Raw genomic sequence first — 12,081 nt, forward strand, 5'->3', positions numbered from 1 at the left:
ATTAGAGGAGGTAAACTTGACTCTTTCAGGGCTGAAATCTGTCTTTGGTGTTAATGAAGTCATCATAGTTGGGCATATGGTTGGTTATTATGGCAGGAAGCCTTCACCTACAAAGGTGGATGCCATAAGGAGGATTGCAGAGTATTGCTCGACTACTTCAGAGGTGCGGAGATTTGTGGGAGCTTGTGTATTTTACATGATTTGGATTCCTCATTTTGCTCACATAGTAGATGTTCTCTATCAGCTGCTTCAAAAGGGGCAAATATTTCATTGGGATGAGAACCATTCGAAAGCCATGTGTAAACTCAAGAAGCTGTTGCAGTCACCTCCTACTCTTCGCAAGGCGGATTATCAGTGTGGACGGCCAATCATGTTGACAATTGATACTAGCCCTATTGGCATAGGTTGGGCAGATGGACAGGATGATGCTGATGGAAATAGATATGCAATCCGCTTTGGAGCTAAAGTTCTTAATGCGCAATAGAGGAGATATCCGCAGATTAAAAGAGAGTTGTGGGGAGTAGTCACTGCACTGAAATGTGATAAAGGGTATTTTATTGGAGCTTCAGTTGTTGTGGAAACAGATTGTTTGCCTTTGCTTGGCATGATTACTAGCTGCTCGACTCCAGATATAGCGATGCTTCGGTGGATTGCCTATATCAAATGATTGAATTCAGAATTTCGACACATTGCAAGGAAAGATAATCCGGTTGCTGACATGCTATCTAGAGCGAGATATGAGGATGAGGAGTCAATGCTTACGGAAGATGATGAGACAGAGTTTGCAGCTTCTGTCCTTGTTCATGATTATCATGTATCTATTGTTGAAGCGTTTATTGAAGAACTTTATGTTGATGAGTGGCTGGAAATTGGACAATATCTAAGTTCATTGACTCGAAGAGATGATTGGACAGATGATGAATTCAAGAAAATTAGAAGGAAGGCTTATGGGTATTTCTTGAAAGATGGTTTTCTTTGGAAGCATCCAAAGAAGAGAGGTGGCCTACCCTTGAGAGTAGTTTGTGAGGCAGGGATGCAGATACAGATTATGCGAGAGTTTCATGAGAGCTCATGGGCTGGTCATAGAGGTGTGTGGGCTACCTATGAGAAAATCAAAGAAAGATACTGGTGGAAAGGGATGTATAAAGATGTTTCTGACTTTGTGGAGGCTTGCAGGGACTGTCAGCTTTACTCTTTAGTGCGGCATCGTGACGAGTTGCATCCGACCTATCCACTATGTATGCATTATAAGTGGGTAGTAGACTTGGTTACTTTGGCAGTGGGACTTTGGCAGATGAGATATCTTAACTTGGCTAGGGAGGATCTTACAAACTATGTTGAAGGCAGATCTTTGCGGATGAAGACCACCACTACAGTATGTAAATTCTTGTTGGAAGAAATATTTTGCAGGTATGGGTGTATAGGCAAGATTATAGCTGATCGTGGAGCGCTAGATGCAGACGAAGCTAGAGAATTTTTCTCACGGCTTGGGATTAAGTTGGCTCTTACTACTGCCTATAATCCAGAGGGAAATGGGTAGAGCGAAAGAGGACATCCGCCGATAGTTAAAGCATTTGCAAAAGCTTGTAGAGGTCTGGCCGAGATTACTACTTTTTGTATTGTGGGCAGACCGCTCTACACATAGCGTGACTACTGGATATATGCCTGCAGAGTTGATGTATGGGCAAAAACATGTCATGCCTACAGAAATCTGTGCTCTCACATGGAGTGTTCTTCCATGGCAAGAGAAGTTATCAAGGGACGAGCTTCTAGCTCTTCGGATTCGTCAACTAGAGAGAAGGACAGAAGATGTGCAGCTAGCAGTTGATCGTTTGAGGGTAGCCCGACTCAGAAACAAGGACAGGTTTGATTTGAGGCATCGCTTGAGGCCTAGAGCCATAAAAGAAGGAGTTTGGGTTCTAGTCTATGACAGTAGTTTAGAGAATCAGCATAGTAGCATGAGAAAAATGGTTCAAAGATGGTTTGGACCGTATGAGGTGAAACAGGTTTCTGAAAATGGTACCTATGAGTTGGCTGAATTAGATGGAACAGTATTGAGGGTGCCCATTGCTGGAAAACGGATCAAGATTTTCAAGAGAAGAGAAGATGAAGAATATTCACTTGAAGCATTGGTAGAAGAAGAGCAGCTAGAAGAAAGTCAAGCAGAAGAAGCAGAGAATATGGATGATGAAGCTGACGGAGAAACAGGTCTACTAGAAATTGATGAAGGACTCCAGCTGTTTGTGGACTTGAATGATCCTGGATAATTGGCTCATCCGGAGGATGCGTAGGTTTAGAGGGGGTGGATGTCGTGCTACTGCGCATCCGAGCCGTATACACCTCCATTTCTTTTGTTGTGCATTTGTGTTATTTTTCCACATGAGATTCATTGTGTGTGATTGATGCATTACGATAATCCGTCTTTTCAGTACTCTCACCTTTTGATGAAGACAATTTAATACCCTGCTTTGGCTTTGGAGATACAAACAATTTGTTCCTCATATGTGCTTGGCACACATCTTTTGCTACCTACAGAACTCCTTTGTTTTGAGTTTGTATGGAATCCTGAAAATTTGTTCGCAGGTATTATTACCCACAGAATTTAACAAGTGCCGATGGCAAAACTCAACTCAAGCATCTAAATGTAAAGCTGGATATGTACAGCTTTTTCTAAACATGGACCTCATGTAACTCTCTTGACAAGGAATATAGTGAACTTTGGCATCAAAAATTTGATTTCTTCTTGTTAGTCTCTTCACTTGTTGCAACTTGAACTCTGTGTTCAACAGCCCTTACCTGAAATCTACGACATTTCTGGTGAACCCGACGTGAAAGTGTTGCGTCAATTTTCAGCAAGATGGGAGACTCGCAAGAAGAGATGACAGATGACAATTTCATGAAGAACCTGTTTCAGTCATTTACAACCTATATGCAGCAGCAAGGTCACGCGAAACGTGATAGTGATGCCATGGATGCCTTGAAAGTTGTCCGACAGGAGACGAAGCAGTTTAATGGCCAACAAGTGTCAACTTACCTGCATTTGTATGAAGAAAAGATGAAGTTTTTTGGGGTTTCTCAAGATGTTTAGAGCCACTACTTCTTGCGGATCGTGGTGCGTGCTCTTGAAGTCCGAATTTCAGCAATTCAAGAAACACATGCAGGTTGGGAAGAGTTTAAGAAGGCATTAAAAGATGAATATTTCCTGGAGGATACACGTCTTATGAACTGCAGGAATTTCTTAGCATGGGTTTCTATGCCTAATAAGGGACTTTTAGTTACCGCCTTTCTGCCAGAGTTTGAGGGTCGTTATGATCAGTTGGATGGAACTGAGCAGCACGATTTGGAGATGCAGAAAGTGGAATTATTTTTACAAGCCGCTGATGCTGATTTACAGGAAAAGTTGGATGATCTTTTGGAAGATCAAGCTACCGATTCAGGTTTAAAGACCGAGTGGAGACATGTCATTGATGCTGTGAATGTTCTTGTTAAGAAGCAGCGCAGGAGAGTACAATTGCATCGTAATGTGGGATCTGCTTCTGAAAAATCCTTGGAGACTTCTTCTTCTACCCCTGCTGCAAGTTCTATGTCTAAGCCTACTCCTCCTATTGTAAATCCACCAGTTTCTGCTGCTTCAATGCCCTTATCTGTAGATGATGTTATTAAAGGCTTGGCAGATTTGATGATTGAAGCAGTCAAAGCTGAAGTTGGTAAGTTAAAAGAGCAACTTATGTCAATACCTGTTGTAGCACCTGCTCCAGCGACTGCTTTTCTTGCTGGCAAAAGAAAAGGGAGACGATGTATTTGGTGCGAGAGTACAGAGCACCAACACTCCAGAGATTGTGATGCTTTTCACGAAGCGCGTAAGAAGAATGTAGTGTTCTGGGGACAAGATGGGAAGATATGGTTGACAGAGACTGGTGCTCCTCTTGACACGAACTTTGGTAAGGGAGAGATGAAGAAGCTCGTTGATGATATGGCTGAGCGATTAGCTTATGTGAGTGTTAGAGGAGATGCTTCAGCTTATGGAGTCCAGCTTGAGTAGAAATCATATGGAGACTCTGCTTTATGGTCCTCTGCCTTGGAGATAGCGAGAAGAGGGAAAGTTCAGGCATCTACTATGACTTGTGTGGGCTCCAGCATTCGAGGAGAAACAGGATGGGATTCGCCTGTTGAGAGGTATTCTATTTTTGCTTATATGGTGAAAACACAGGGTTTAGATGCCATGGTTGAGGAAAAGAGAAGAAGAGATGAGGAGGGTCTCATCACCTCCAAAAAGACTAGAGGGGGTGACTTTGTTTCACCACCTATTACAGGTCCACCTATGACGAGTTCTCCAGCTCAATCAGGTCCTGAACAACCTATGGGAGACAAGGAGATGAAAGAGAAGAAGCAACCAAGAAAGGAGCCATGATTCAAGCTCTTGTCAGACCTTGATATGCAGACGGATATGAGTAAGATTTTTCATGAAAGAATTTTGAATAGTGAAGTCACTTTTACTGTTGGAGAAGCTCTTGGGATTGCTAGAAGAGAAATACAGGATCAGAGGTAGGATCTTTTGCGGAGGAAACGACATGCGATGAAAGGACTTGCTTTACAGGGATTATGGCATGGAGCTCTTGGGGAAGAGTATGATGATGCAGTGATGGTTGAGAATGCTTCTGTCAATCCGCAATAGGAGAAAATAGTTCAGCCTATGCAGTATGAAGATTATGATACCCCTATTCTCATTCCTCGCAGCCATTTTCCACGAAGTCATTGGGCTAGATCAACCACTGAGACGGTGGTAAGGATTGGAGAGAAACAAATTCCTTTGGTCGCTTTAGTCGATCATGGTTCCGACATTAATCTTATTGCTCGAGGTGTTTATGAGAGTGGCAAGTGCCCTATGGATGCAGAGCATGGCTGGCGCATGAGAGCAATAATACTTTTGGTGATATGTATGCTGCTTGTCTGAGCATCAAAATTTCTATTGGAAATGTTGAAGACGATTATCATTGCTTTGTTCAGGATTCTTGCTCTTATCCGATTATTCTTGGGCAGCCTTTCATTACAGAAGAAAGAATGGAGATGAAAGTGATGGATGATGGCTCAGCCTATGCACGAATACGCAGTAAGGATGGTATACGAGTTGTTCAGTTTATGGCTGTTGGGGTAAATCATCTGAGAAACAGGGACTCCTTGCGTGAGGCACCACTACCTGCGAAGGAGTTGGATTTTCATTAAGTACCGCTGTCTTGCGAGACGCCAGTGGTACGGAGCGGAGAAAAGAGGAGATCTCACCTCCTGACAGCCAATCTTTCTCCACTAATTTTGTGGGTTTTTCTTCAGATAGTTCAGTGAGATATTAGAGAATTTCAGATTTGCCTAAACTGCCAGGGAGTACATTGGTTGTAAGGAGAAAGAGTTGAAGATTGCAGGTATTTTGCAAGCAGAAGAGCATGTAGATGGATTGTATGAAGGGATGTCTTATGCAGATACATTGTTTGAGATGGGAATAATGCTGAAAACTGATGTATGTAAGGGTTCAAAGATCACACATGTGCAAGCCTTGGATATGTTTCAGGAAATTTCAAATTTTATGCTGAAAACAAAGTTAGAGGCTAAGATAACTCAACAAACTGAATTTATGGCTGATCTTGATCAACTTACAAAGTTGCAGAGGGCTGAAACCTTTCAGCCAACAGAGTTAAATGCTCGAAAATTCTGCATATGGAGTATGAGGCTGCACCCATGCAGTCCATAGAGCCGAGGGCTGAATTCATTCAGCCAAGAGAGTTTAATGCTGAAAAATTTCAGCATACAGAGTTTCAGGCTGCACCCATGCAGTCCATAGAGTAAAGGGCTGAAATCTTTCAGCCAACAGAGTTGAGAGTTGCTGAAAATTTGCAGAAATTGCAGCAAAGAAAAGAGAGCTTGACTGATGCCAAGGTTGACACGAAGTATAAAATAGTTGATAAGAAGGTTAAGCCGGTTGCAGGGCGGCTTCCTCCTGATAGTGATGAGCAGATAGAAAAACCTATGAAGTAGCCTATGTTGAGAGATCCTGCAAATATTGGACATAAATTTACTACTGAAACTCTTGGAGAATTGAAGATTGGAAATTATGATTTCTTGCTTCAAGTGGAAAAAGAATGTTTTAGAGAGATGCTTGGACGTCATGGTAAGGCATTTGCTTTCTTTCCTCATGAAATTGGCTGCATTAGTCCCGAATTGGTTGCGCCTATGGTCATCTTCACTGTCCCTCATGTACCATGGAATATACATCCTATACCTGTGCCTAAAGCACACTTGCCAAAGCTGATAGAGTTGCTGAATGAGAAGATTAAGATGGGGATTTTGGAACCCTCTTCTGCGCCCTATTCTAACAGGTGGTTTACTCTACGAAAGAAGAATGGTACTTTGAGATTTATTCAGGATATGCAGCCCGTGAACAAAGTGACAATCAGGAATGTGGGAACAGGTCCAGTTGTGGATGAATTTGCTAAGGCTTTTGTAGGACGAGCCATCTATTCTCTAGGTGACTTGTATTCTGGTTATGATCAGTTTCAGCTTGTCTTGGAAAGCAGGGATATTACTACTATGCGGACACCTATTGGTCTTGTGAGGATGTGTACCTTGCCTCAAGGTGCCACCAACTCAGTTGCTCATATGATGAATGCTATGCATAGAGTTCTACGAGACTATATTCCGCAGTATACCATGCCTTTCCTAGATAATGTGCCTATTAAGGGTTGTGCAGAAGAAGAAAACAATGAAAGTCTTGATTTGCGAGGATGTAGACAGTTTGTGGCTAAACACTTGGATGCTTGTGAGCAAATATTGACAGGATTAGAGGAGGTAAACTTGACTCTTTCAGGACTGAAATCTGTCTTTGGTGTTAATGAAGTCATCATAGTTGGGCATATGGTTGGTTATTATGGCAGGAAGCCTTCACCTACAAAGGTGGATGCCATAAGGAGGATTGCAGAGTATTGCTCGACTACTTCAGAGGTGCGGAGATTTGTGGGAGCTTGTGTATTTTACATGATTTGGATTCCTCATTTTGCTCATATAGCAGATGTTCTCTATCAGCTGCTTCGAAAGGGGCAGAAATTTCATTGGGATGAGAAGCATTCGAAAGCCATGCGTAATCTCAAGAAGCTGTTGCAGTCACCTCCTACTCTTCGCAAGGCGGATTATTAGTGTGGACGGCCAATCATGTTGATAGTTGATACTAGCCCTATTGGCATAGGTTGGGCAGTGGGATAGGATGATGCTAATGGAAATAGATATCCAATCCGCTTTGGAACTAAAGTTCTTAATGAGTGACAGAGGACATATCCACAGATTAAAAGAGAGTTGTGGGGTGTAGTCACTGCACTGAAGTGTGATAAAGGGTATTTTATTGGAGCTTCAGTTGTTGTGGAAACAGATTGTTTGCCTTTGCTTGGCATGATTACTAGCTGCTCGACTCCAGATATAGCGATGCTTCGGTGGATTGCCTATATCAAATCATTGAATCCAAAATTTCGACACATAGCAGGGAAAGATAATCCAGTTGCTGACATGCTATCTAGAGCGAGATTTGAGGATGAGGAGTCAATGCTTATGGAAGATGATGAGACAGAGTTTGCAGCTTCTGTCCTTGTTCATGATTGTCATGTATCTACTGTTGAAGCCTTTATTGAAGAGATTTATGTTGACGAGTGGCTGCAAATTGGACAGTATCTAAGTTCATTGACTCGAAGAGCTGATTGGAGAAATGATGAATTCAAGAAAATTAGAAGGAAGGCTTATGGGTATTTCTTGAAAGATGGTTTTCTTTAGAAGCATCCAAAGAAGAGAGGTGGCCTACCATTGAGAGTAGTTTGTGAGGTAGCGATGCAAATACAGATTATGCGAGAGTTTCATGAGAGCTCATGGGCTGGTCATAGAGATGTCTGGGCTACCTATGAGAAAATCAAAGAAAGATACTAGTGGAAAGGGATGTATAAAGATGTTTCTGACTTTGTGGAGACTTGCAGGGACTGTCAGCTTTACTCTTTAGTGCGGCATCGTGATGAGTTGCATCTGACCTATCCAATATGTATGCATTATAAGTGGGTGGTAGACTTGGTTACTTTGCCAGTGGGACTTTGGCAGATGAGATATCTTGTCTTGGCTAGGGAGGATCTTACAAACTATGTTGAAGGCAGATCTTTGCGGATGAAGACCACCACTACAGTATGTAAATTCTTGTTGGAAGAAATATTTTGCAGGTATGGATGTATAGGCAAGATTACAGCTGATCGTGGAGAGCTAGATGCAGACGAAGCTAGAGAATTTTTCTCACGGCTTGGGATTAAGTTGGATCTTACTACTGCCTATAATCCAGAGGGAAATGGGAAGAGCGAAAGAGGACATCCGCCGATAGTTAAAGCATTGGCAAAAGCTTGTAGAGGTCGGATTGGGGATTGGCCGAGATTACTACCTTTTGCATTGTGGGCAGACCGCTCTACACATAGCGTGACTACTGGATATATGCCTGTAGAGTTGATGTATGGGCAAAAACTTGTCATGCCTACAGAAATTTGTGCTCTCACGTGGAGTGTTCTTCCATGGCATGAGAATTTATCAAGGGAGGAGCTTCTAGCTCTTCGGATTCGTCAACTAAAGAGAAGGACAAAAGATGTGTAGCTAGCAGTTGATCGTGTGAGGGCAGCCCGACTCAGAAACAAGGACAAGTTTGATTTGAGGCATCGCTTGAGGCCTAGAGCCATAAAAGAAGGAGATTGGGTTCTAGTCTACGACAGTAGTCTAGAGAATCAGCATAATAGTATGAGAAAAATGGTTCAAAGATGGTTTGGACCGTATGAGGTGAAACAGGTTTTTGACAATGGTACCTATGAGTTGGCTGAATTAGATGGAACAGTATTGAGGGTGCCCATTGCTGGAAAATGGGTCAAGATTTTCAAGAGAAGAGAAGATGAAGAATATTCACTTGAAGCATTGGCAGAAGAAGAGCAACTAGAAGAAAGTCAAGCAAAAGAAGCAGAGAATATGGATGATGAAGCTGATGGAGAAACAGGTCTACTAGAAATTGATGAAGGACTCCAGCTGTTTGTGGACTTGAATGATCCTGGATAGTTGGCTCATCCGGAGGATGCACAAGTTTAGAGGGGGTGGATGTCGTGCTGCTACGCATCCGAGCCGTATACACCTCCATTTCTTTTGTTGTGCATTTGTGTTATTTTTCCGCATGAGTTTCATTGTGTGTGATTGATGCATTACGATAATCCGTCTTTTTAGTACCCGCATCCAATGTATATATTCCGCTAGTGTGTGTGTGTGTGTTTCTGTTTCGATGCATGATGTGTGTGTGTTAGAAAAATATGAAAAAAATTATGCCAAAGGACATTATCAAGCTGATAATTTCAATGATGATCTCTAAGAAAAGTGCAGGGAATTATGGAATCAAAGGAAGCTTTGTGGAAGCCGATCATCTAAGTTCAAAAGTTCCCATGACATAGAGTTGAAGGAAGTCTCTCAAAAGCTGCTTAAGTGAGTAAAGCACCAGTGAAGCACCGAGAGAGCATTATGCCACCCACTTCTTAAGGCCAAAGTCAAAGTTTTGCGCAAATCACCCATCATAAAGCTGACTGTTAATGGGGCAATTCATGACTCCAAAGATACCCTACGTTAGTCCTCAAGGTTAAAATCAAAGTTGGTGCATAGAACTCCTATGGGTGTAAAGAAACTAGAGTTATTCTTGTCAAAGAGGAATTTTTTTAAAGCTCAGCTAAAAGAGGAGAAGGGGAGACTAATTTTGGGGGTCTGAACCATTTTTGGGGGGAAAACTCAGCAGCGTCCTGTACCTCAAAGGATTCAAACAGTTTGGATTGCATGCTTTTTTGCCGCCTACCAAAAAAAGGAGTTGTTGTTGTGCATTCTTTCTGAAGGAAGGCTTCGTCTGGGAAAAACAATATGGCGTTGAGCTGGTGACAGTTGATCATTCGAGTTGGTGATGGAGAAGCAGCTTCATCATCGACAAAAGCAGCGTTCTGAACTTCATGTCTTTGGTTGGACCCAAGATAGTAGTGAATCACAATCATCCCTCATAAATCAGACCTGGTCCTCCGTTGGTCGCTGTATTGCCGCTGGTTCAGCTGATCCCAAAATTCACAGTTTCGACATAAAATACAATTCAAAAGAGCCCTTCTAGAGCATCAAAGCACATCAAAAACGAGTTTTTAAGGCTTCTTGGCATCACAGTCTTCCACTCCTAGTTTCAATATCTTCGGACCTAGATATTGGTTCGCAATAGATCTGCCGCCTGGCTTCGAGAAAGTGAAAATTGAGCGCGGAGACAGTTTGACAGGCAAAAGACATGGTCTCTGATTGTGGAGAAGGAAGCAAGGTGTTTTGACAGATACAGGTTTCAGGTACCTTTGCTAAATAGAAAGAGAAGCATACGATAATTAATAGTTTATCGAGGAGCTTGGGATCAACAGACGTTATGAGTCGTGGAAGAAGGATGGACAACAAGGAATTGGTATGGAGATATGCACTAGAGTTGTGGAAGAGAGCTTTGATTATTTGGATGCACCTGTCGAGTGAATAACAGGTGCAGATGTACCTATGCCTTACGCTGCCAATTTAGAATGAATAGCTGTTCCTCAGATTGATGAAAACAAGCTTGTAACTGTGGAAGATGATGGCAAGGGGAACAGAGGGCTGCTAATGATGACAGTGCCTGGAAGGCCTTATTTCACAAGGACTTTGCAGCTGAACAGAGTGGTGTCATTGTGCCGTGTGGGTGGAAGGCTCACTATGCTGCTACTAAGGTTGTGTTGGAAACCAACAGAAACTTTTACAAAAGCTTTCATGCTCAGTCTTTGAAAGGCATGAGCCGTATCTGGTTACAGTCTGACTATGTTAAATGTATCCATCCAAGCGGAGAGCTGTTGTATGGCTATGAGAATGTTATGGAGAACTGGTAGACGATTTTTAGCTGGAATCAAAGGTTTGATTTTGATCTCCAAGAAGAACGTGTGAGGGTTTTTGGTCACATGGCTTGGGTGACTATGAAAGAGTACATTAATTCATCTATAGAACCTTTGTTGACTACTAATGTCTTTGAATTCCATCACGGCCCCACTGGTTTATGGTTCACCGTCACAGTTCTTTACAACTGGAGGGAGGTAACTTTGACTTTTGACCATTTTAAAACTGATGCACATCTGTACCAGTTGTAAAGTTATGATGTTAGAATCAGAGTCTCTGATGCCTCTGTTTGAATTTTTGGAAGGAGTAATACAGTCACCCTTCTTGGAATACCTTATATACTGAGTTCCACAGCCATAGTGAAATCCTTTGGAATCACCTGATTAATTTGAACAAATGCAGAGACCAGCGAGCAGGCTTGGAAACACTGTAGGAAAAATCTAATTGGCTTAGTTCTGAGCTTACAAAGACGATTCGTGAGCTCTTGCAGGAGCCATAGCCCATGTTTGTGGCTTAAGAGAAGTGCCTGCCTATCCTCTCTCAGAAATAAATACTCTCATCTTTTGATGAAGACAATTTAATACCCTGCTTTGGCTTTGGAGATACAAACAGTTTGTTCCTGATATGTGCTTGGCACACATCTTTTGCTGCCTACAGAACTCCTTTGTTTTGAGTTTGTATGGAATCCTGAAAATTTGTTCGCAGGTATTATTACCCACATAATTTAACAAGTGCCGATGGCAAAACTGAACTCAAGCATCTGAATGTAAAGCTGGATATGTACAGCTTTTTCTGAACATGGACCTCATGTAACTCTCTTGACAAGGAATATAGTGAACTTTGGCATCAAAAATTCGATTTCTTCTTGTTAGTCTCTTCACTTGTCGCAACTTGAACTCCGTGTTCAGCAACCCTTACACGAAATCTACAACATTTCTGGTGAACCCGACGTGAAAGTGATGCGTCAATTTTCAGCAAGATGGGAAACTCGCAAGAAGAGATGACAGATGACAATGTCATGAAGAACCTGTTTCAGTCATTTACAACCTCTATGATGCAGCAAGCTCATGCGAAACGTGATAGTGATGCCATAGATGCCTTGAAAGCTGTCCAACAGGA

General features: G+C 42.2%; 1 pseudogene; it reads left to right on the forward strand.

Annotated features, from left to right (window-relative positions):
* The first annotated feature begins 9,982 nt into the window (after positions 1 to 9,982).
* Positions 9,983 to 11,176, forward strand: LOC148021095 (F-box protein SKIP8 pseudogene; annotated as a pseudogene).
* The last annotated feature ends 905 nt before the right edge of the window (positions 11,177 to 12,081 follow it).

Source organism: Lygodium microphyllum, chromosome 18 (genome assembly GCF_053477565.2).
Source record: "Lygodium microphyllum isolate KBCC chromosome 18, Lygodium_microphyllum_v1.1.10, whole genome shotgun sequence".
NCBI lineage: Eukaryota > Viridiplantae > Streptophyta > Polypodiopsida > Schizaeales > Lygodiaceae > Lygodium > Lygodium microphyllum.